Source organism: Scophthalmus maximus, chromosome 2 (assembly GCF_022379125.1).
Source record: "Scophthalmus maximus strain ysfricsl-2021 chromosome 2, ASM2237912v1, whole genome shotgun sequence".
In the NCBI taxonomy this organism is placed as follows: domain Eukaryota; kingdom Metazoa; phylum Chordata; class Actinopteri; order Pleuronectiformes; family Scophthalmidae; genus Scophthalmus; species Scophthalmus maximus.
This window is the reverse complement of record NC_061516.1, coordinates 28,904,452-28,925,799: the sequence shown is the minus strand read 5'-3', so window position 1 is coordinate 28,925,799 and position 21,348 is coordinate 28,904,452. Positions and strand designations below refer to the sequence as shown.

The 21,348-nt window shown below is 40.7% G+C and overlaps 1 long non-coding RNA gene across 2 annotated transcripts in view; it reads right to left on the bottom strand.

Annotated features, from left to right (window-relative positions):
- Nucleotides 1–21,348, bottom strand: part of LOC124849821 — a 137,671-nt gene that overhangs the window by 11,013 nt on the left and 105,310 nt on the right. For both annotated transcript variants that reach the window (XR_007030395.1, XR_007030396.1), the window contains exons 16-21: nucleotides 20,411–20,519; nucleotides 19,056–19,084; nucleotides 7,646–7,772; nucleotides 7,289–7,387; nucleotides 6,503–6,611; nucleotides 1,247–1,354 (exon numbers count right to left, since the gene is read on the bottom strand). This is a non-coding gene — a long non-coding RNA (uncharacterized LOC124849821). The remainder of the gene's footprint in view (nucleotides 1–1,246; nucleotides 1,355–6,502; nucleotides 6,612–7,288; nucleotides 7,388–7,645; nucleotides 7,773–19,055; nucleotides 19,085–20,410; nucleotides 20,520–21,348) is intronic.

The window sequence follows — 21,348 nt, the reverse complement described above, 5'->3', positions numbered from 1 at the left end:
ATGAGCTGTTTCCGGAAATGGAAAGCATGACATTTAGAGATTAACAAATTCTAAATTGCCTTTTCTGACCTATAGGCTACAACACTCGCTTGTCTGAAGTGCAGTAAGTGCAGTAATTTCTTTCCCCTTTCATGATTGTATGTGTAAGACTTAACTTTCTGAATGCTGAATGCTCTCCTTAAAGATGTGACAAAGACTTGACCAAGGACAGGTACCTTTCTTTACTTGGTTTTTCATTCAGAGTTGGCCACATTGGATATATAGATCTTAGAGCATCTCAGTTTCAGTGGCTATGCTATGTTCGAGTGACGGGCCAGAGCAGCTTGGTGAAATATAGGAAGTGCTGCTCTACGTTGGGCTTGGACAACACGCGTGGAAAACAGGAGTGACACCTTTTACAGAGCATGACACAAGCACGTCTACACACTGACGCCGCTGTCATTTCCCATCCCGTTCCCACATTTTCTAAACAGCAAATCCAATTGAGCCCCCATTGGTCTTAACTTGAGGTTTAGTGCGGCGCACTGTTGGTGCACTGATATCCTGAGGCACCAGAAAGCGATTGTGCTTTTGACCTAAAACAACCTGGTTTGAGGTCAGTGGCAAAGTATTTCATAATCATTTTCAAGGGCATATTATCAAGATCACACCTACACTTTGCTTGTAACACAAACAGATGATCTGGTTGCAGGCTTCCACTTTGTGCATTAACAGATTGAAATTTAAAGATCAAACCCTTTTTTCTACTGTTATTTATTATGGTCCGTGGAAAATAAATGTAATTTTTACTTGTATAACTTATCATGACATATATGGAAAACTGTAATCCCATTGTGGAACTACATTTTCATATTCAAGTTTACTTTATCATTTTAATATAGTCCTCCACAGGCTTCCATACTTTTCCCACCCACAATGTGAACGTTTAATGGGTGTGCTCAGTAAAGCCATGAAAGATCATAGTTGTGTTCCGATCTTAAGCACATTGCATTTGTCTTTACTTATGACATAAGATCAGATCACATTTAACAACCAATCACGGCAGAAATTCAGGTTACCTTAAAGGGCTCACATACTTGTTCTTGCCATTGTACAGTATAACTCTGAATAGCCTTGTCCGATTGTGTAAAAAAGCAGTGTCTTGTTTCTGTAAGTCTGTTTTTGGCACAAAATTGTGTTTAAGCTGCCACAGCAAAAGTATTTAATGTCAAAGCTAATAATGGAAAAGTCCTTTCATAGAGCTTACCTCCAGCTGCTGGTCAGCCTCCATCTTCTGTTCAATGACGGACAGGAACTAGTCACACTCTCTATGGAACACGGTCACCTGTTCTTGGCCTCCTCCTCCCATGTGTCACTGGCACGCACACACAAAATTAGATGAGTAATGTAATGTATTAGTAAAAGTCAGAAAGCTGGCAAATGTAGAGCGAGTGAGGAAAGTCAAACAGCGAAAGGGCAAAGTATTGCAAAGAGAATTGGTATTTATGCCATTTTTCTTTCAGAGTTTGCTATAAGAGCATTCCATTACCTACAAATGATGTATAACAGCCACATGAGAATTGACAAGGTAAGCTACTGTATATGCTCTTGTATACTCCATTTTAAACCTCAACTGCACAATCACTTAATTTTTGTTTTTAAATTGCACAACAGCTACAATGCACATTATTGTATACAGCATTTGCTATTATATTGTACTTCTGTTTCATTTTATGTACAGTTCCTTAGATTCTATTTTATATTCTTATTTTATGTTATTTACTTATTACATTTTCCCCTTGTGCTGCAACACTTCTTTGCTGCTGTGTCAAATTTGAATTTCCCCTTATCTTGTATTATTCTATTCCATTATCACCTTAAAGTACAACACGGAACAAAAGGTGGTTGAACACGGAGGACCTTAAAGAGCACGGGCCTTTGTTCCAAAACCTGAAAGACTAAGACGATCCTTATCCATTATTTATTTTATTTTTTTTTACATCTTCTGACATTTGCAGGGTTTGAAATGCACTCAGATAAAAAATCCTGGTATTAGAGTATCTTATACCATAGGTTTGGAGAGCTAACAGTAAGTTCAATTAGCATGTTTACTTTAAGATCAATTCATTATCTTTTCCAGCAGCAGGGACATGGCTCTTGGTGTAAGACTGGTGTAAAAAGAGTGATGAAAGAGTGTTAAATGAGTTGAATGATTGGGAAGCAGGAATCAGGATAACTTGCTAGTTGAGGTAAATCAAGGCATCATTTGGTTGACAGCAATAAATTATAATAAAAGTGGACGTAAAAACAACACAGTAGGTTCCCAGTAAATTAACGTGTTTTTGCAAAGAGCTTGTCAAATTATGCGAACAATAAAAGAAGAGAGCTATTGCTCTTTGACATTACAAAACAGCCACAGCTAAAGTCAAGCCGTGTGGAAAAGGGCTACAAAAAACCCCCTAATTTTAAACGAGCTCTGGTGGAGATGAGAGCCTTGCAAATGTAATTAAAGTCAGGTCATGTTTAATGGGCACGAAAATGAAAGCCTCCTGTTGTGGAAAGCTGGGGGGAAAAAAGCTTTCTGTTCCTCTTCAGCCATGTTCAGGTAACTGCCTTCACTCCAGACAGCAACCCTCTCTCCTCTCTCCTCTCTCCAATTCAGAGGCTGCTGGACTTACGTTGGTTCGCCTAAATCTCAGGGACGTGAGTCAGACCTCACTGAGCCGCTCTCAGAGCCGGTCAATGAAGAGCACCGAGTCCTGAATGAGGACGTACAATCAGGCAGCGGCAAACAAACTAGAGATTCATGTGACGGCGCCCATCATGGCCACGTGAACACAGAGTCTGTCAAGCAGAACAGGTAGAGATAAGGAGAGGGTTTCACCTGCACATACCGTACGAGCACTTCCTCAGATGTCACAGGTTAGTAGGAACATCAGCGGGCCTTAAATTCAAAAGCACTGCCAGCAAATAGGGTGAGGCAAAGTCTGCCTGAGACCGACAGGGTGGGTTTAGCTGGTTAATTGGTGTGGCGGCAGGGCTTCCTGAGCTCTTGCAGTGATACGGGTGCTGCTAGCAGCTAGTGGTCAGAGGGTCAGGATGCCTCGTCACCCACAGAATGGTGATTAGCTCTGTGTAATGGTGCCTGCCAGCCCAATTAGTGGCATTATGTGGGACCACTACCCCTGTGCCACTAATTACAACCAGGCCGAGAGTGTGTGTGAGCGAATCAAGGAGACGCAGAGGGAAAGAGGTGTTTTGTGAATAACTGTGTGTGTGTGTGGCATGCATGAGGAGGAGTGGAAAATGTGTGTGCATGTGTCCCATGTCTGCGTCAGTGTGTGTGTGTGTGTGTGTGTGTGGCATGCATGAGGAGTAGTGGAAAATGTGTGTGCATGTGTCCCATGTCTGCGTGAGTGTGTGCGCGCTCTCTGCCACCCTGTCACTTACAATTAGAGCGAGCCTCAGGTCTTTGTTACACCATCACCTGGCTTACGAGACCTCATTTGCTCGACACCAAGCGCCAATCAGCCATTAATGCGTTGATTCATGGGGAGGCATGACCCACCGTCCTCAGTTGTAATATGAAGGAGCTGTTGAGGGGTACAGTCCTCTGGGGAATAATTTCATGTATCTGAGGGATGTTGGAACACTGACATATTTCAATTGAATCTCTTTTTTCATTTAGTTGGTCCCAGTGAACAAAATACACACGGGAGCAAAATTAGAAACATTAGAGAAGAGTGGTCCCAATACAGAAATGCTGCAAATATCCTAACAGACAAAAGGTGAAATGGAAGTTGAAATAAAGCAGGTAGCAGAACGTTCAGGAAGCACTGAACACAAACATGTTGCAGTGGCTGTATGAAGTAAAGAAGAAAAGAGTAACTGCACTGTATTCCGCCTAATTCAATATCTGCATTAAAATAATTGTATATACTGTATATATATATAAAAAACTCACCATGACGAACATGAAAAATCAATGCCAATTGTAATTTCTGAAGGTGGTAAAATTTTAGAGGCATTGCAACTCTTTCACTTTAAATGTCATATTTTGGTGTCACCTTTTCAAATTCCCTACATGGAAAATAAATAAACAAACTAATCAACTTATGAAAATGCAACTAATTGTATAAATAGCTACGGTCTCTCTTAGTTTGCTGAGGATCAGAAAATTGAATTCACAATGGGACCAAATTCACCTCCACGTGGCTTCTAAAGTGATGTGGCAAACGTCATTCAACCATCTGAGGAAAACAACTGCGGAGGTGTGTGGGCTTTTGTGTTCTGTGTTCTACTCAGCAGACCCTAATGGTCTGAACTATGCTGAAACAAAGTTCTTTAACAGAATAAGTTTTTTTGTTTTTTTTACGATATTATAAAAAAAACAAATCAGACATGTACCTGCATTTCCGGCACCAATTTACACACAGCTGCTAGAGAGAAGCTGAAGTGTGCAGTTAAGTGCTGAGGCTCTTCAGCCTCGAAGCATGGCAATGTGATTCACACTGTGCTTTTTTTCATAAACTTGTGTGTCGACGGCTGGGAAGTAGGTGTGTGCACAGTGAGTACCAAGCCAAACACATTAGCAGATGAAATTTTCTGCTCTGATTATGGTTGAACACGCAGGGCTATTCGTCTGTGTTAATGTACTTATTGAGGACTACGGGTCAGAACAGTGTGAAACAAGCGAGAACACGGATTGTCAAAGAGCGGAGAAGATAAGAGGGGAGAGGAGAAAGGAAGGGGAGCCAGGAAAATATCGTGTACCAGCTGATATAGGACACAGTGTGCTGCAGGAAACAATGTCAGAATGCCTCCTACCGGAGGCGCACACTGTGGAGGTTGTTCCTGACTCGTTTCATCACGTAGCTTAACAAGGAGTTTCCAACACACCGTCTTTCCTGGCAGACCCCGACAGAGCATCGTAATACCTCCAGGTCGACAGACAACAGCTTCATGTTATATGAATTAAAATGAAAAATAGAAACACGTACAACAAGTCTTCAGTCAGCCAGTAAGTTCAATTATTTCAAGCTCTCAGACTGTACCCGCACTGATGGTGCTGATGGGAGAAAAATGCATCATCTGCCGTGTCGAAGCCTTGGCAGTGAAACATGTTGACCGATCATAAGTTACTCACCACATCAAGATGAGTCACACCTGTCACTGACTATTAACTTTCATCACTCTGTATGGTTTACTGCTTTTACTTTAAGGATCTCTGGGAAAGCTGTTAAATAAAGGCTATATGAAATAATTGAAGTCACACTGGAAATCTGCCTTTGTCTTGTACAAAATGTTATCTGCAAAGAAGTTTCTCTTCTAAAATTACTATGTAGTCTGTACTATACCTGTATGCTGCACGCACGCGCACACACACACACACACACACACACACACACACACACACACACACACACACACACACACACACACACACACACACACACACACACACACACACACACACACACACACACACACACACACACACACACACACACACACACACACACACACACACACACACACACACACACACACACACCTTGCCTTTGTCACTTTGTTCATTCAAACATAAAACTGACCACAATTGCCAACCTCTCTGCTCTGACTTAATATCTGTATGAATTAACAATTTCCATGGTTATCCAAATGAAAAGGAATTGGAAAATCACACTATTGGAGAGTCGATCTGCCACATAAATTCAGTTATAGGGATGAAAGAAACAAAAACTGGTCAAGTGAGAAAATCTAAAACCTTGATTAAATGTTTGTCCAATAAATTATCACTTTCAATTAACACAGAATTTAAATCTTGATATTCTGGAGGAGCAAATATTTGGAATAAAATATTGTGTCCCCAGTGAGATTTTTTGAAGTATTCAATTAAGAATGAAGACAAAAAACTTCTTCTTGACTCCCTCCCAAAGACAAGGACAGAAAAGTCACTTTAATGGAGCTGAGTGAAGAGGATGACAGGGACTAACAGTACAAAGGCAGAGGTGATACATCAAAATGGTAATTAAGGTCATTAAAGCAGGACCCAAGCTTCTTTATCCTGTTTTTCAGTAAATCATTAAGAGAGTCATTAACTATAAATTGTGTCCAGTATCTGCAGAGCAGGTCTTTCAAGGACCTTTCTGACTAGAGAAAAAAAATCTATTTGAGGTGTTTGGAGGACACAGTTCGCTCTTGCTGCATATACTATGGTGTTGAGTTTTTGAGGAAGGCACTTCATCTTCGACTGCCCTAGCAGAGTTTGTCATCACTAACAGTAGAAAAGTTTGGATGCAAAGTTCTCAGCATAACTGAACTAAGCACCTGCTCAGAGCCCCTGTGTCCACTAGACGGCTAGAAATGTCTCTCAAGAAAGATCAATAGGTTATTTTTTATATATATTATGTCAAATGCAATCATACAAAAACACAATATGTGAACATGCTGGCAGGTCAATACTAATGGGTGTGTGAGATGTACAAAAGGTGCGCTCCAAAAGGTATGATCAAACACTTACAGTAGGTATTTGAGGCACCTAGGGGGTGGGGGTCTTAACGTAAGATTCTGCTTAGGTCAACGTAATGCCCCCTCTGGCCCTGTGTGGCTAGGTGCTCAGTCAACCTTTACTGGATAAATGAAAGTTGAAAGAAGACAGAAAGCTTGATTGAACCAGATTAATAAATAAGAATTACCTCTGCCTTCACATTCAAAATGTCTCTGTCGATATCGGAGTCCTAAACAAAGATGCAGATAGAAGGGGGGCGACTTTAAGCAGGCGAACAAATATGAGATGACAGCAAATTATTGTGACAAATGGCGACTGTGTAAAGTGTCCCGTTTAGTGGGGATCAGCAACATAAGGGCGGCAGTCTGAGACAATTAATATTTAATGTCCAGACAGTCACAGCAATATAATTCACTGCAATTATGTGCGAAATGAACTTCTCCTACAGAATCGGAGACAAAACAGTCTCCGTTCCTCTGCTTTATTGTGATTTTGATAATTCTACTCATTGTTGAGAGAACTACTGCAGTTAATGATGTCGTGAAGCAGCAGCAGCAGCATGAAGAGTGTGCGAGAGGAGCTATGGTCTGTAACAGAAGACTGATGGAGGCTATACGAGCTCGTGGTTTAATCTAATCTTATTCATTTCTTTCTTTGGTTCCAGTAATCCTTGTTTTAATTTCTTCATGGTTACGGTGGTTTCCTTAGCAGGAGGCATCAGATATAGTCACGTCCTTACATATAGTCAGTGAATGTGCGTGCCTCACATAGTACGTGTGTGTGTGTGCGCGACCTCACCTCGTTTAAATTCATGCTTGCTGTACTTTTTGGTAACTTCCCCCTGGCACAACTGGACCTCAGATGGGACGCAGCCACACTGTGATTGGAGACTGAATACTTAAAGGGCACAAAATACAACTGGAACTCATTCACAGCCCACATGCATGGACAACAACATAAACATTTTTTTTTTAAAATCTGCCTGCACAACTGTCGGAGGACTCTTGATAACATCACAAGGATACAAGGCAATTTCCTGTCATTTCACCACAGTTACATTTGTACTCTGACAGTATACATTCACACAGAGATTATTGCACAAGTAAGCTAGTGCTCAGAGGCACAGCACTAATTATATTAAAAGACCATACTAACTTGAGATTGCACAATTCCCTTTGTGAAGGGAATGGGGCTGTTGTGTGAGAGTGGGTCTCTGTAAAAGTGTACGTTCACATTCACAGCCTGTGGGAGGGAAAAGCTTTTCCTTGTGCAGAATGAACACCTAGAAAAAGCAAGAAAAAAAACCTAGATTATTAATTTGCACGCGATAAAATCTGAATTCATACAATTCTGATTAACTGCAAAAATCCTTCATCAGTGGAGCATCTGATTAGTTTGTCATTTGTAAATGGAAATCCATTCACACCTACATGAATCCACAATACCCACGCAGACAATAATGTTCAAACTAAATGTAAAACACAGAAGCACTATATACGAAAGCCATTAGTGGAGTGCTGAACCACGTTGTTTCTACAGTAATGTGCTGCTATTGATTGGCATTGGCGTGTGGTGAAGTGGCACATTGACAGCAGTGTGTAGAGAGCGTAGCCTGGTACTGAGCCGCCTTCTCTCTCAGTTACAGGGCAGCTTTTAGTTGCACCTCATGCTGTGCTTTTCAAAGGAGTTTCAAACTGGGCCTGAATCATAAAACTGGCAAACAGAGTGAACGCAGCACAGACCCATCAGAGGGCAGCAGATGAGGACCTCTTATATTGATAGTTGTAATGTACGGGATTGACTGGACAGAGTTTGACGAGTGGAATTGACGGTGTGAGTTGATCCGTCGGGGGAATTATGCACTGCGTGTTCTTTTAGACGTGTATGAGGTGTGCGTGTGTGTGTCGTGATGGCGTCTTGGAAGAGTTAACTAGGCTCATGAGCACTGTAGTGTCAGGTTGTAGTCCTTCACCTGAGTTTTCCTTGAATTTCTTTCCTTATGTCCATCAGGTCCCCAAACATGAGACACACTCAGGGAATCCCCTGACACACAAAACACTGTCACCGACACACACACACACAAATACATACATACATATAAACATCCATCTCTCCTGCTTTATTCATCAATCTGTAAGTTAAGATAATGCCATCGATCGACTCTTAAAATGATTATTAAATCACAGTCCCTCCCAATCCATCATCTTTTGTGTGAGGCCATCTTTACTATATTATTATCTATATTATCTTTAGTAATAAATGTGGCAAATACTGGCGGTTGTTTGTCGGGCCAGCTGCCGTGAAGTAGAAGAGTGAGCCCCGCAAAAGGCCCCCACATCACTGAAATCCCTGAAATCAAATCATAAACCAAAGATCATCCAGTACACTCAAAACAACAATGCCCATGTTCTTTGAGGTATGCCCCAATGTTGTTATCAGCTATGTCAACTTGGCTGGCATTGTTTTCACCTTGCCCATGGAATAATGTAGCAATGACTATTAAGTAATCACATATAAATGTAGTAATGAAAAAAGGGTGCTCATGTAATAATATACTAGTAATGAAAACTGTGTACTCATGTAATAATGTACTAGTAATGACAAATGAGTAATCAAGTGATAATGCTGCAATGTGTACTCATGGGTCAGAACATTGATGTGGTAAAATCTACAATGTTGCATATTTACACAGAACTACATTCAAATGTATTATAGGGAGTACAATATAGTATAATATATCATAGATATAGGTGAATTACTGTATATGTAAGTAAATAAAGTCATGAAACAAGAAATCAGTAAACTGCACACACCACAGTTATGTTTTTCCAACTGATCTGTGTAGGAATCACTTTTGGATTTCACTGTTTCACACCAGTAAAGATCGTCTCTTCGTTGCAACCTTGTTTCTGATTCAGGCTGATGAAGTTGGTTTCTTTTTGAATCAAGATCTTGCGGCTCGAAGTTTATTTGCACAACATTAGCATTTAACTGGAATTTTTAAAATAATATGACAATGAAAACAGAGGGGAGAGATGCTATCAATAAAATGCCAGTGAGATAAAATATTGTGCCTAAATAGCTTTAATTAACTCACAAATAACAAATTAGAATGAAAAGCTAAGTCACTACTATCACACAACCAAAAACAAATGACAAAAAAAAACAAAAAACAGGAGGATAACGACAGTGTCTATAAAACAGCCAAAGAAATAATAATTATTTGTCCATCATGAAATAAGGGAAACTGACCATATACGTGATTCTGCAAGCTTTTACCAAGCATGCAAAAACACCTGTACAGCCCTTCGACGATTTGGATGGTTTGAGAACAGCAGGCACATGCATAGCTAGATTAGTCTGTTTGGTGGTTTGGGGATATTAATAAACCAGAATAACACACTCGAGGAGGAAAAACATTCATATTCCCGCTTGAAAAACAATCTGACATTTTCAAAAATTGATAATCATCTTTCTAGTTGATAATAGGAAGCTATTCTCAGACACATTATTGTCTCTGCAAGAATAACATTCAGTACGGAATTTGAATGCAACAGAAATATTAAGATTCAAAAACAGCCTGTGTTCAGTTAAAGTGAGAGCTGTGTTGAAGTGACCCCTCATCTCTCCAGTGACCAGATCCAACCAGGTGCAGCTGGACACATTGTATTAACATACACTGAATCTGACAGTATTATGGGCTTCTTTGTGCTATACCGAATCCGGTGTGACCCCTTTTTTTTCTCTTACACAGAAAAAGCTTTCCAAAAAGGAACTGGTGAATTGTAAAAACAAGGAAAAGACAGTTACTATATAGAGTCTGCCTCTTTATTGCCATTGCTTTGGTCATGACAATGTAAGCTTTAATGGTGATCAAAATTTAATAAGTTCTGCAATGGATTTCAATCGCGTCCTTAGGTTTCAAAAGGATCCAAAGGATTTTCCATGAAAATGTCAGCGCAGTTAGCTGATATCTTCTCTACATATTGGTCAATAACACTGTTATGCATGAAAAACCTCAGATGAATATCATGCTCATATTAAGATTAAGATGTGTTTGTGCTTATAGAGTGAATCATTCCAAGGAGATTACAAGCAAGGGTGAGCTGAACTGTAGTGCTTACAAAGTATTGATAATATTCAAATTTCCAGTTGATAATAATCAAACATCTGGTGCGAAAAGTGAGTGCAAGAAGCACTAACACATGTAAAAGAAAGACGAGAGAGAAAGAGAGATGCAGGTTACCTGAGGAAGTCATGATGAAGTCTGGTGATGGGTGAAGACCCTGAATCACCCAAAAGGAGTTGGAGGAGGTCACACACACACACACACACACACACACACACACACACACACACACACACACACACACACACACACACACACACACACACACACACACACACACACACACACACACACACACACACACACACACACACACACACACACACACACACACACACACACACACACACACACACACAGTTGTGTCTTCTGACATCTAGCCATCATCTCAACCACTGTGCATATCAAAGTAAATACCTTACTTAAATAGACACGGTTACATTCAGTTCCTTGTTATATACAACTTTTTCTCTGCAATGGTTTAATGAATCGAAGAAGTGAAGACTGTGTCAGGTTAAGAGTCTCCAAACAATACACTGCCGCCACAGAACAAGGAATCATTTAATTAACCTATGATGAAATAGAAAACAACTGAATTGAAATCAAATGTTGTTGCTTTTATTCTTTCAAAAAGCCCCAAGGTTCTGTGTGAGCCCTAATATCACACTATTGAAAACTACAATTACTTAATTATACAGGGAGTAAAAACAACGTGATCCTGGGTTTTAAATGGCTACAAGCAGATATATTTATTGAGACATGGTTTCCTGATGACTGTTTCAGAAGTTTGAACCTAAAAAAAAAAATCAGCTGAAATTAGTGAATTGGGAACTGCAAAGCTAAGGAAAATAACTACCCTAATAAAGTCTGGGATAGTAGTAATATACTGATACAGGCTAGGGCAGACTTGAGTTCAAAAATCCTTTTGGAAAAACTATTTTATATAATATACTCCATTTCAGTAATTACTGAAATGGAGTATATTATATAAGATATTTTTGTGATTTTGTAATCTCACAAAAAATGACTGGGATTGGACTGAGCTCAAATTGTCAAGATTACTGTAATCGAGTGCATTCTGTTTTCTTGGAACAAATTTTTGTGGCCCCGTCCAGAATGTGTTTACAGTCGATAACTGTGACCATCTCATCCATCATCATGTGTTCCTGTGTGAGATACTGTATCCCTGAGGTTAGGGAGGTGTTGTATCTTGGCGGGAGTGGGAAGAAATTGAGCTGTAACAGCATAATACAGTTCTAAACTGGCCCGAGTCAGAATCTCTCCTATGGGCTTCAGCTCCTTAAAGTCTTTGAGTTTTTGGTTGATCATGAACTGTAGATCTGCCTGATCTGGGAGAGGACGGGTCTATACAGGTTTTCTGCATCTTTTTTTATGTTCCAAATCCCCGACAATGTGATTCATAGATATTTCATGTTCTGAAAGAAAAGAAAGAACAGGAAATGCATATGTAGATGGAAGATGAAGGAGACTAATACAGCTATTTCATGTTGTCCACTTCATATATTTCAAGAGGCAAAGCAACTCTGTAATTATTTCCTGAATGCAATACGGCTAAAAAGCAAATCTATCTTGTTCCTTTGTGGCAGTAGAATAGGCAGGCAGAAGAGTGGCGAGAGGGAGACGAGAACAAATAAGGGCTGAAAACCACGAGCGAGAGAGGAGAGCGCCGGGGACAAGTGGCGGAGGTAAGATGGACAAGGAAAGGTTGAAAGGAGCACAACAACAGAGATGAAAGACTGCCAGAAAATTGAAAAAGACTGAAATGAGACAAGAGGTGAGGGGGAGAGGGGGAGAAAAATGAGTCGAGAGAGCAAGGAAAGTACAAAAAAGCCAAATAACCCCCCCCCCCCAAAAAAAAGAGAAGAAGAGGACGAAAGAAACAAAGGAGAGATTGGTGCAAGCAGAAAAATGAGACGGGGGAAACATTTGCAGGCAGCCATTCAGTCAGTCATAATCTCTTGGGTGTTGGATACGAGAGAGTGCAATTTTGCAGTGGTTATCATTATCATCACGGCTATAATCATAATCAGGGTAATTCCAGTGTGGCGAGATGGAAAGGCGGATGGCAAAGGGTGATGGAAGAGGATAAAATGTCAGATAGGAGGAACAAGGACATTACTGGGTGTAACCATGGTGAAATGCACAGAGGCAGTGAAACAGTATAGGTGGAATAGAGTAAAATAAGGAGAGATATAGAAAACAGAGAGATGACTAAAATGAACATGTACCTCTTTTAATTAATTCAGACACTATCACAAGGTTAAAATTGCCTGTTTTGTACTAAATAATGAGTTTTCGGGACAAAAGGGAGCAATTGCAATGTAATAAAGGAATATTACAATAAGGATTTTAGTAGGATGCAGCTGAGAGTGTTATGAAACTCTTTAAAAAAATTATACTTGTGTAATTATTCCCAATTAACAAAGCTGTGGCTGCCTGTTTATATTCTCTGTTTATATACTGCTATTACTACCAACCCTGATAGTGGTAGTAGTAAAAAATAATGTTGATTATAACCATCATCCTCATCATCATGATTAGAGCCCAAAGCTCTTTATCTTTATATACAAACATAAGGGATGCCTGTGAGACCACAGCAGTTGAGATGAAAAGCTAAAATATTGATTTCTATCACAGATTATACAGCAATGACAAATTGTACTGGAGAACTTTCAGAGCCCTGACTTTATATGCAACGTCATGAATAGTAGAGTAACAAATCTGAATTCATGGCTACAGTACAATAGTGCACATGGCTTAATCAGAAGAGTGTGGATTGAAATGCAAAAGAGAAGATTTAAGTGGCCATGTTATGCTTTTACCTTTTTTCTTCTTCTTTTGCATTTCTTTTCTCGTAAAGCACGTATATCACCAACTAAATCATCACAAGTGTATTGGCAACGGACATTATGTTGCTGTTTGGTCTGTTGAGGAGCTATGATAAATACCAAAAGACTTACGACAATTCTCTAAAACGAACCAATATACACCATGCATCTATTCTCTCTCATTTAAAATAATACTATGAATCTCTAAGAGTGAGATTTCCTATAAGACACTCAAAAATATTAATTTTTAGAGACAAATAGAGGCTTGAGACTAAGGTATCAAAACAGGTGAGAGAGTAAAAGCATGGAGGTGATGGATTGATACAGGCAAAATGATTCAAGCCAGGTGAGATGCATCAAATTGGAGAAGATAAAGGGAAAAAAGAGGAATTGAGCTATTAAAAGAGGTGCATGGCTCTGAGGGGAAAAAACGGAAGGACGAGGCAGAGTGAAGCACTCGGAGAGGCTGGAGAGAGGAAGATGAATAGACGTGCAGATGAACAGAAGGAAGGAGAGTGGATGAAGGATAGAAAGCTGGAAAAGGCACAGTGAGAAAGAGAGAGAGAGCAGGTGTAAGATTCATGGAGAGCACTTATCACGAAATATATATGAATCCGTGGCAGGAAATGAGACAGATGCAGAAGAGGAGGGAGAAATGGCGGGGAAAGAGCTGCCAGGTTAGAATGACTCTTTCTCAGTGTTGTTGCCTGGGAAAGTTTGGTGGGTAATGGTGATGGATGAAGAAATACTGGAGGAGGGTGCAGAGCCATGCGACCGGGGTTGTGGTGACGGATGCTGATGATGGTGATGGTGGTATAGGTGGGTGGGGTGGGGTGTGGGGGGAGGGGGGGTTGAGAGCCTCCATCATCCCTTGCTCTCTAATAGCCCTTCATCAGAGCTGTCCAGGACTGACGTTACTCAGCCTAATTGCGGCGCCTTGGAGCAACGCATCACTTTTCCTCTAATTGCAGTGACGCCGAGACGGAGGATATTCAGAGCCTCAGTGCGGTTGGATGGAGATGGATGCTCTCTTGCACACACATCCAAAAAGAAGTAGCACGTGCAACACCTGTATCCATTCACGTTTACATGGATGCTAGTCACGTGGCGAGTGAGGATGGCTTGTGCCGAGTTATATTTATCTGACCGGTGAGAAACGCGTGCTGGCCTGTGCATGTATGCATCTATAGATTTAATTATCTAATACTACTTACAAAAACACTTTAAAGGGTTATTCCAATTTAGCATTGCATGCCCATTTAGTTGGGGTACTCACAAGATACAAATATAATAAAGAATGGTTGATCCCCCTTCCTGGTCATTGCCCATTCTCAAAGATGTTAACATATATATATTCTTATTTTTATCTCAGTAAGCAATTAATGACATCAGCTGGATTCCTTTCCTAGAATATAGAGTGCTCCCTTGACAGCAGAGGTGGAGGATCTTCGGCCTCCGGAGTTGTATATAAATTAACATGAAGAATGTCGAAATGGCCAGAATATGGACACTTTTTGGTAGAGTTTGGTGCCCAACAAGCAGCTCTCACAAGACCTTATTCTGACAGAGACAACGTTGTGCAGGCAAGTTTTATGGTGAGCGAGCCAAAAGTTAAGAAGCTGACACCTGTGTGGCTGCACAGTGGCTGCTGTGGAGCTGCTAGAACTGAATGACGTAAAATGAAGGGTCAGTTTGTCTTGAAGAACTGTCGCAGAGTGGATTACTGATATGGCACAATATCTGGCCTGCAGAAACAACGAAAACAAGGGACATAGAAAATACAGCCCAACTAGCCATTTTTGTGCGTGGGATCACTGCCACCATCACTGTTTAATACGAAGGAGGAAGTGCTGTCTTTTCGCAAGCCATGCATGCTGTGACAAGTGCAACTGGGAAACGTGTGTGCGTTTTCTTACTCTGCAAGAACAAAAACGTGTAATGACATCTGAATGTGCTGTGTGAGCGCGCTCCTTCGGGCATTTGGTGAGAGGTTTCAGGAGATGAAAATGAAACAAAAGGAATGGAACACATTTGTTAAGCCCCTTTAATGTGGAACCAGCTGATGTGCCTTACTGCCTACAATATGAAATCACTGAGCTGCGAAGCGACAACGAGCACAGAGCGAAGTACAACAGCGCTGCCTCAGCTCAAGCTTCATAAACTGTGTGTACATCTTGAGGATGCACTCAAGTGTGCATCTCTGTTCGGGACAATCTTTGCTGTGAGCAGTTCTTTTCAAAACTGACTCTTGCAAACACTCAAAACTGACTGATCCAAACCCCTGTGCTAGAGAGCTACATAATCATACATTACACAACCTCTTTCAGAAGTTACTAGTAGTAATATTAGCAGTAATCTGCAAAATGACTAATCTGACTTTATCAACCATGCACTTTCGAATTCAGCTTCCATCCATCAAAGTAGTCTTCGTTTGTACTTCTTTTGTTGGCACATTGATATATTTGAGGGCATGCTATCATCACCATCTGTCGATAGTGACAAGATGTGAATTGTGCCGTCCACATAATCACACGTGTGAATGTGTCCTCAAGCATCATAAGAACAATAAGGGAACCCGCTCAGTAAACGCCTCATAGCGCTAATAGCGGCCAAAAACACCATAATGGTGTACTTTGTACACTCCAACTGGTGCAATACAGCTAACAGGAGAGTGTGGGACACGTCTGTACACATCCACACAGACTCAAGAAGAATAAGGGCTTGCATGTTGACAGTGAGGCCACTTGGTTCCCAGGACTTGCAGCACTGGGTCCTGACCCATACTGCCATTAAAAACGCAACAGATAGATTCCGATCCAGAAATGTGATATAGTATTGGAATTTCAAACAGAAATTCAGCGTCGTGGAATAGATGATATCAGGCAGGCAGTTTGCCTGTGTGATCCTATCTCACTACTCCTGAATGAGCAATAAATACAGCTACAACCGCCGCCGAAACAATAACGTGAGCATTAATCCCAACTCAAACCCCCCCAAGTCATGTTTTTTTTAATCAAAATTGTTAAACAGCAATTACCTTTGTGTTTTTAATAGCACCTATGTTGGACTACAGATTACTCACAATATTAGTGAGCAGAGGGTATAGAGTTGTGTAGATTTTATCACATCAAATGTGCAAGTTCCATTTCAATTTGAGGAACCTGGTGCAGCTTGCCTGCAGAAACTGTGGCTTGCTGGGTTTTTAAAAGTGATGTTTTGTCCACTTTTTATGGCAAAAACGGTCCCTGATAAGCAGCCGGTAAAGTCACTAAACTGACAGAGGAGGAAACAGATGAAAGGATGAGCGGACAGTGGGATGAGACATGAAGGATGAGAGGGGAGGAGGGGGATGAAAGCAAGACAGGAGAGAGAAAGAGATAAAGGATGAAGGGGAAGAGTGAGATGGATGAAAGGATGAGGGGGAGGCAGGGATGACAGGACGAAGTGAGAGAGGAGGGTGGAACAGAGACGTGTCTCACTGTCCTCATGCAACATAATGCATTGACCGAATAGTGTCTGATTTAGCATCAACAAAGAGTTACATGCGCAAACATACACATGCATAAAGGTCATGAAACTGAGTATGGAGGCGAAGTGGGGGGCAATCCTGGCAGCAGGTGTCTGGCAGGTTGTATATGGTGTCAGGTGCGCACACACACACGTACACCACCTGAGGTCAGGTACACAAGGCCAGACGGTTACTCACTTGGCAGCGTAGCACCAGCCCTTTGGCTGCTTATCTTCAAAAGAAGCCCAGGTTTTGTTCTCAGAGTCCACATAGTGCAGGTAAAACAGTGTCCTGAATAAAAGGGTTCGATGCATTACAAAGTTCAAACTGCGTTTGGTGCCTGCCAAGAAAGGGATTTCAGTTTGTTGAACAAATAGGCAGCAGAAAAGTTATATATTATTCTCAACCCGTGGTGTGCTTGCAGGTGCTATCAGCAATAGTTTGCAGTTTAGTAATTTAGTGGCAGCGGTGAGAAAAAACATCAAAACATTCAAAGCATAAATGGTGCGTTTCTCCACAAACCCAGGTCACGTGTGACGGTGATTTTAACTCATCGTCTTCATGCTGCGCTTAGTAATGTTTTCGCTTGAGCACCATAGGAGGATCCAGCCTCTGAGGTCGGTCTTATACAAAGCAGGCAACATAATGAGCAGACGGGCCAGGACTACAGGCGGTTCAAGCCACCTAGGTTACTCATAGCACACCTTTCGGAAGGGAACTTTCCTTTTTTTGTCATAATTATGATTATGGCAGCTCCTGTGTATTAGCTCATTAACTTGGCCTTTGTGTTCTCTTACCAGCGGCAAACCCACTCGCTATAGTTTTAGTGCGATGCTTGAAGTGTGGATCCAAAATTCCTCCCTGCCTAGTACTCTACACTCCAGATCTGGAGGGGCTTTGTAGGCTCTTGTTTGAGTCTGTAGATTTTTTAAGTTCATAATATACAATACGACACTCATTATTAAATAAAAAACAAATGAAGTTCTGTCTGTAGCGCCGCTGCGAGATGTGAACCCGTCGTGAGAGCCATGCGAAAAGAGCAGCCGATGCTGAGGGAAGAGTAAAGGCAGAGAAGTCTTAACATGGCTTTCTTGTGCACCCACAGCATGCAGACTTCGACAAACCCACTGATGGAATCAAAGACACACAACACATGGAAACAATGAAATGCATGACAATAAAGAAAACCGTCTCCTCATACTTTCTGCTTCTATCAACCGCACAAAAGTTTGAACTTCCCTCCAAGTTCTCAACTAAAGAAAGCAGTGATATGAGTGACAATAATAGCATGAAAGCTGGATTAAAAAACATTTGAAGTTCATGCTATTTCCACTTCACAGACATAACAAGGGAAAGCGATTCAGCATGACGCAAATGATAAAGTGATGTGGTTGCACGGGGTGGAGGCTCGACATTTTATGTTTCTGATTCAGTTATATGAAAAGCTACCTTGGTGGCAGACAGAAATGACTCAGAGATGGGGACGTTGTTAAAGTTTCGGACTATTTCTCAAACATTTTACACGGTCAACTCCAATCTGTAGAAAGATGAAGTAATTGAGGGGGGAATGCAGGGTGACCATGGGTGGAAAAAACTAAAATGTAATATACTGAAATGCATTAGTATCTATATGCTACGTTTTTATATTTTACAAATAATATGGACTGAAGTAAACAATGATTAATTTATCTCTCGGACAAATCGCGGAACACAATTGATATTGCTCTTTGGAGAAACTCTACTAATTTACTGTAATACACAACATTGGGAAATCTATCCGCCTCAATAAAAACAAAACAACAAAACACAAATTTTGACATAATCTGGAATCCAATCATCCGTACCCTCATTTATCAATTTCCCGCATCGATTACACTCATCGTCTCTTTTTGCCTGTCCACAACAAACATCCACTCCTTCATTCACACACACAAATCTGCCATCACAAAAACACCAGGATCCCTATAGATTTTGAACCGGACATACACTCGCGCACACAAGTGCATCACACACATACACACCCCCTACCTCTTAATAAATAAACAAACCACGAAAACTAAGAAACAAAGAATGTCTCACCTGAGTGGACAGACTGCCTCCCATATGGTCTGGGCGTGATGTATCAAGGAGCAGGACCCAAATGCAGGGTGCAAAAGAAAACTATTTTTAATTAAACCAAACAAAAACAGACTTAGTCTTTCAGGTAGACAAACAAAAGAAATCCACGATCAAAAACCAAACTCACTGGGAACGAGCACGAGAGACATCACAGGAACAGATTGGAGGAATAATCACAGTCACCACGGATGGAACGGAACTTCAAACATCACAGGTAGCAAACAGGGAACAATCAGGACGAACTGACCCAGAGGACTGGGAGCACAGAGACTTAACACACCCAAGGTGGGCGGGGCAAATTGAACACAGGTAGAACACATTGGGAACAGGTGCAGACAATCCCAGGGGCAGGAGACACAGGAAGTGAACAGAAACAAGACAGGAAAAGGAAGTGATGCAGCACGAGGAAAGGGGCAACAAAGTAAAACAGGAAATAGAAAACTAAATACAAAAAAAAAACAAGGGATGACAAAAGTAACTTGATAGAGATACACAAGGATGGAAAATAAATAAAAGTCCACTAGAAAACTAAAGTTCATGGTCTTCAGAGTTCATTGGGGCAGAACCATGACACTGGGACTGGTACGGGGCACATATCATTTTTTTTTACATATTATATTTATCATCACTATAAAATTAACATTATGTCTCTTTCTTCTGCTCACTCACAAATGCTATATTCCTTACTCCACACCAACCACCTGTCTTGCACGCACGCACGCACGCACACACGCACACTCTTATCATATTATTACATGCATCATTGTACCAGCTACTCTCTGTCCACGTTTCTTATGCGCCATCTTATTTATCTTCTCACCAAGACCAAGCATCATCAGCTGGGAATAGTGTAATTATACCTGCTATCAAATATGTTGAATTAAATTATTACATAGTGGAAGTATAGAAAAATTAGTTGCTTTAAGCCAGTGAGTTTGCAAGGCGAGCTCGGTTTTGATTTAATACCCGCTCCGTCATCTAATCATGTAAAACACACAAAAGTGGTGGTGATTTGTTGGCTGTCACTTCGTTCCATTTTTAATGTGAGCCAGACTGTCACATAAATGGATCAAAGCACTTGGATGTTGCGGCTCCTTCTCAGTTTTGCACCTATTCCTCTTACCTTGTCTTTGTGCTTTTGCCTTGCTGAATTTGCAAGACAGAAACTAAAACAGTGACAGTTTGAAAACAGTTTGTCTACTTTGGAGAACTTCTAGTTGCTGCCCAGAACAAGACAACTTTTAGTCAACAAACTGATTTCCAGTTGGAAAACCGTGCTTTTAACACAGCAGCCAGGTTTCATTCGTCAATCTCACCTGTTGCCCCATTCACAGTGTAAGAACCCTGTTGTCATCCATGATGGGGAGGTAACAACCATAGTGTCCCTATAGTTCCACAAAATCCACTTCTCATCTGGTTCCTCATCTAAAGAATAAAGAAGAAGCAGTAACGTAAAATACATATGCCAGTAATGACTACACCTGAATGCACTTAATGACCTTGCAAACACTTAAATTAATATTTCTACTAATTCTTCTTCCTTAACCTAATCATTCCAAGTTGACACACATTTTGTACAGTATGTGCACTATAATTTGACTGTGTTATTCCTCAGTATTGATTTCTTGCAATACTATAAATCTACAAATTACTAAAATGTAAATTTAAAGCATCTTCACAGTCTTGAAGTTCATCTTAAATGTCAACTCTTTTTTAAAACATGAAATGACATTTCCAAATATTAATATAAAGCAAGTCCGGACCAACAAGTTATTCTCTTATTGCCTATCCTTATGTACTTGAGTTATAGTAACACATATATTTTTATCCTTCATTCCCTTCATTTTAGGCTTAATGGTTAGTCTCATACCAGCACTCCCAGTTATTTCCAACAGTTGGAGGAACACATGTTACAGTCACTCAAAACCAACAATAGGCAGACACACAACCACACACACACACACACACACACACGCACACACACACACACACACACACACACACACACACACACACAGTACATTCACATACAAGCATGCATCTTCTGATGCACCTGCATGCATATTCATAACCAAACCGTACACTGAGGAGACCAAAGTACTCCACAAACCCTAACAGAGCTAGAAATGAATGAAGGGTATTGAGGAAAAATTGAGATAAATGAAAGGCATGCTAAATTAACAGAAGAGCGCACACACACAATCACACGCACACACACAGAAGTACAAGCAGGTGATAGCATGATTGATTCATA